A 5829-nucleotide genomic window follows, 5' to 3' on the forward strand; every position below is an offset into this window, starting at 1 on the left:
GACAGTGTCAGCAGTTTCCGATGGTGTCAGCAGTTTTCCTGGAGGTAGGGAAGGCTTCTATCCAACTGTAAGAGAGTGCTATCCCCAAATTACAAACAGTTAAATCCTATGTCAAGGCCTGACCAAAGTGGTAGGGACTGTCCCTGAAGCCTTGGGGTAGGCCTGTCCATGTCAGCTGTTGAAACCTAAAGAATGTAAGGTCTTCCCATGTGAAGGCAAAGAGGTAATAAAAGTCAGGATGCAAAGGCACTGTAAAAAAAAAGCCAGCTTTAAGGTCCAGGACAGTAAAGTGAATGGTTAAAGCGGGATATGAGAAAGAAAAGTATGAGGGTTGGAAACCGAGTGGATGGGAATAACTGCCTCATTAATTAGGCGGAGTTCCTGGACTAAGCGATAGGCTCCGGAGGGTTTGCGCACCAGCAAATGAAATAATTTGTCTAGATTCAAAAATTTACAAGGATTGCTTCATATTGTGAACCAAAAAGGGAGTTAACAGATAGAAAAGAGAAATTAACAGTTCTATATGAGTTTGCATTATATATATATTATATATATATATAATATATATAAATATGTAAAATGATCAGTCAAGTTTTTTCTTCAGGTCAAATGTTAATATACTGATATAAATCAAAGTTTAATCTAGGGACTGGGGATGTGGCTCAAGTGGTAGCGCGCTTGCCTGGCATGAGCGCGGTCCAGGTTCAATGCTCAGCACCACACACAAAGATGTTGTGTCCGCCGAAAACTAAAAAATAAATATTAAAAAAATTTAATCTATATGTTAAAAAGACAAAGATTTCTTAAAACATTGATTTACCCATAACATCATGTTTATTTTTTATTTATTTTTTTTTAGCAAGTAATCTTGAAGGAATTAAGGATTATACAATTATGGTTAAATATTAACTGTTATTTTGAAATATTATGTTATTCCCTTAAGAGCTGAACATAATTATAATAAAAATATTAATGTAATTATGATGCTATTACTATTATTTATATATTAAATATGTTCATATCTTTCAGGTATACAAGTCTTTAAGGTAGAAGCTTTAAAAGAACATTATATCAAGCTGGTATTCTTCACACTAAAGTTGTATGGTAATTTTGGGCTTATAACGATGATAAACTTTATTGGAGATTTATTTATACCATTTAATGTTATGTAACTGGACCTGTTATCAATAAGATATAAAGTTTTCCATTACTTTTTACAGTAGGGTACAATTTAAATATATTTTTAAGTTAATGAGAGCCTAATGTATGTAAAGGTTAATATTGTAAAACACAAGCCTTTTGCTACTTTTCCACAAAAGGTTAAAAGCTCTCAGCCTTTCTATAATTAATGTTTTAAATGTAATATCATATTGTGTTAGCTAATATTCATGTGACCTCGAGCAACAATATATGTAAACTTTGTAAAATGATATTAAAGAAACAAAAATCTGCTTTAGAACTGGAACAATTACTTAAGATTTATAAAGAACCTCACCTTACCTGAGATAAGGCTCTGCCTCCCATCTTAATATGTGTCAGATTGACTCCACAGCAGGCCAGACTTCAGTTCAATTAAAGTTATATTCAAAAGATTGATTTTTTTGTTAAGATTACTAGGATCTCAAATAGGGGTTATAATATATAACTCAGTCAAAATTCAAGTTAGTTATTACACAAACTAAAAATATGTTTTTACTCTTGTTAATTTTATTTTGTTTTTTCCTATAAATTGCCTAAATGTTGCCTGTTAATGATGTACAGAGGTATTGCTTCAAGAACACACAACCAGGATTAATTTAAGATATTAAGACATCACTTAAAGACAGATAGGATAGTACAGACCCCAATTAATAAAAAAGGGTAAATGACTGTAAGGTTATAGAGATTAAAGATAAAGCCCAGTATTCTTAATTTAAGACTGGTGAGACTTACTTGCTAGATGTTTAAGATTAAGACTTAAAAATTAAAGTTAAATTAAAAGGGACCAAGAACCAATATTTGGCTCTTGCCCTCTGAGTCAGTCTAAACCCAGGGAACAGGGAACTTCTCTAAAGAGCTTTGCAACTCTGGGCTGTATGAGCTCCTGCTCAGGGAGATTAATGAGACCACTGGAGAACAGAAAGCCAATCAATGTACTTGCCATGAAGAGGAGGGATATTGGAGAAGAGGAACATCCCTGGTGCTTCCAAGGGAAGCCACATGGTCAGTAAAACCTGGACCCATCCTAGTGCAAATGGCACTAGCAGACCCCAAGGGTGATTCCCATGGAAACTCAGCTGACTCTTAATAATAGAATAGAAACAAAAGTTAGTTTGACTTGCTTCATCCTAAAGACCTAGCAAAAAATTAAAACCAAAACATAGCCAATCCTGGGCATTTAAAGATAATAATAATAGTTAAATATGACTTAAGATATACACTTATGTTAGCCCCCAAAATAAGTAAGACTGGAGGCTACAAATAGATATTTTTAGGCAGGAATGTCTGATAACTATCAAAAGAGACTATCAAGAGGAACTGCCAGTGGGCTGGGGATGTGGCTCAAGCGGTAGCGCGCTTGCCTGGCATGCGTGCGGCCCGGGTTCGACCCTCAGCACCACATGCAAACAAAGATGTTGTGTCCGCCGATAACTAAAAAATAAAAATATTAAAAAAAAAAAAGAGGAACTGCCAGAGTCACAAGTTTTTAGTTAAATTAAGGCCTACAGATATTCCTAACTTACACAGGTAGGCTTGATTTTTGCTAGTATTATTATCCAGCCCTAAGTAACAGAACTAAAGGGTTCTATACTAGATGCGGAGGTCATAACAGCAAAAATTTTAGAAGATCAGATGACATTGAGTAGCTTAACTACATTTCATGGGGATAGACATCTGCAACATTAAAAGTTAAATGTTGTGTTTACATTCCTGATAACTCTAAAGATGTTAAAGATTTACATTCCTATATAAAGGCCTTGTCCACTCTGGGGACAGATTCTCAGTCTTCACACCTCCTAGTGAGAAAATATTAACATCTATTGTCTTCATGATATTCATTGACATGCTCCAGAGACTGCAATATTTGTTCAGTACTCATGTTTTTTTGTTTCTCTTTCACAGAAGCACCCATCCCCAGAGGACTTTACAACCTGTTCTTCCCCAGCCAGACTTCCATCCGACCTGAACTCCAAAGCTGTTTGCCCCACCACACAGCACCCCCTCTCAGCTCTGAAGAAGCCAGAACAATCATCACCCCTTTTTCTTACAACAATGAAGCCAGAAATAGATAGTCAATATAGATAGGTAAATCGAGTCAGGTCTGATCAGGGAGGCCAGTTTTGGGTGAGTCCAGGAAGTTGGGAACTGTCACCTAAGGGATTCAAATTCCTTCACAGCTCTTCCTCTACCCTATCAAAGATTTGAAAGGGACACATAAGACAAGGGGGGGAATGATGAACCCAGCCTAATTCCATCTTAAGTTTGGGAGCCATCTCATCACAAAGTCATGAAAAGTTAATTTCTGTTTTACTATAAATTACTGCGATTTCTAAACTTGTTTGAAATTCCTGCCTATGCCTTGAACTCACCAATGCCTGGCTCCCCCTGACCAGATAACAACCCTCTCTGAAACCTCAGTAGTGCCTCATAAATTCTGATGCTGGGATCTAAATTTACTCCCTATCTTGAAATATCATGCTATGTAGATCATTAACCTACTATCCGCCTTTGTGCTATGCTTATCAAAATCCTGTTAGCTGTAAGTTCTCAAGACACCCCCCTTTGCAACATTTTGTGCTATAAAACTGTGCTCCTAGAGAGCTGGGGTACTGTTCTCTAGCCCAGGGTTTTGGGGAGAGACAGTCCTGGCCAGTTCCAGTTTATACAAATACAAGCTTGCTTTAGTTTGATTTAAAATTGGAGTTGATGGTCTTTTCTTTACATCATGGTTTAACAATAAGGATTTAGACTCTTCACTTTAGTCTAGTGGGTGGCTAAAAGCAAGATTAAAGCCTTGGTTATATCTGCCTCCATTTTGTATGTGTCTCCCTTGCTCTGAGTTATCTGGGATTGTAGGAACAAGATCTGATTGATAAACATCTTGTGATGAGTCCACGTTCTTCCTAAGGACAAGACCCTGCCTGACCAGTCCTGAGATAAAGATGCACAGACCATATCTGATCAAGTTCACCTGCCTGGGCAGCTCTGGAAAGCCTGTGGCTATGCAAGTCACTGTTGGCCCTTTGAAGCCAGGGCTGAGGGCATGGGTCCACTTGTCCTCCCAGCAGCGCCACACTGATTCAAGTTCCTTTGTGCTTTTCTTTACCTTTTCTATTTGGCTTCAGAGGTGAGTGGTCAGACCTGAATTGTCAGGTCCCCAGAGTCAGGGTTCTGGCCTAGAACTCTGTTAATGTTAAGGCAGGCGTGGGGAGAATCCCTTCCTTCCTTTTCTCAGCCTCTCTTGCCTGCATGCCTTGGCTCATGGCTCATGGCCCCCTTCCAATAAGGTCATCACTCCGACCTCTTCTTCTGTCACCAGATCTCTTCTGACATTGCTGCCTTTTTTTTTTTTAAGCAGTGCTGGGGCTTGAATCCAGGGCCCCCATGCATGTTAGTCTAGTGCTCTACCACTGAGCCACATCCCCGGCCCTCCTGCCTCCTCTCAACCCTGTAAGGACTCTGGTGATTTCATGAGTCCATCCAGGTAATCCAGGATAATCTCCCCATCTCAAAATATTTGACATAATCACAACCACAAAATCCCTTTTTCCGTGTAAGGTGTCACATTCACAGGTTCTGGGGATTAGGATGTGGACATCTTTGGCAGGGGAGAGCATTATTCTGCCTCTTAAAAAATATGCCTTACACTGCCTTCCTGAGATCTGTGATTATATTTTTTTCCCAGGACTAAAAAGAAATTGAATCACATAAACATCCTTAGCACTGAAGGGTGTTACTTAGATGAACAGAAACCTCATGAAGGCATTTTTTTTCCTATAATAATGTAAAGAGATATTATTTTTTAAAAGTTGATTTTTAAATGATTTGCAATCCAATCATCACAGACAAATATGTGTAGTACTTAATTATATTCCCTAATATCCTACTGAGTTTGAACCATACCAAGTCATGTCAAGCCATTTGTATCCCAGATTCTCTCCTAGCTATAAGGAATGTTCTTCCTATTTATCACGAGTGACTTTGGAAGTTATAATAAAGAAATGATGGCACTGAGCATGGTGGTGCATGCCTATAATACCCATGGCTTGGGAGGCTGAGACAGGAGGATGGCAAGTTCAAAGCCAGCCTTAGAATTTAGTAAGGCCCAAAACAATTTAGCAAGACCCTGTCTCAAAATAAAAAGTAAAAAGGACTGGGGATGTGGCTCAGTGGTTAAACACTCCTGGGTTCAATCCCTGGCACCAAAAAAAAAAAAAAAAAAAAGAAAGAAAGAAAGAAAAGAATAAGGGCTGGGGGTGTAGCTCAGTGGTAGAGTTCTGCTTAGTATGAGTAAAGCCCTGGGTTCTATCCTTAGCACCACACACACACACACACACACACACACACACAAGATAACAAATAAAAATATCTGATATCATTGATTCTCATTATTCTTGCATTCCACAATTGTAAATTAATCTTTAAAAAATGTATCTGTAACCTCCCAAGTGAATACTTACAGTGTAGCATTTTGCTTTTTTTTTTAAATGGATATCTTTATTATTTTACAAGAAACCATGACAGAGTTTGGTTTAAAAAAAAAAAAAAAACGTTTACAGCTTCATACAGAAATGACTCACATAAAAGAAATTTCTCCACCTGCTCCTATTCTCCCATCCTATACTGTTA

The sequence above is a fragment of the Marmota marmota genome, unplaced genomic scaffold (genome assembly GCF_001458135.2).
Source record: "Marmota marmota marmota unplaced genomic scaffold, marMar, whole genome shotgun sequence".
NCBI lineage: Eukaryota > Metazoa > Chordata > Mammalia > Rodentia > Sciuridae > Marmota > Marmota marmota.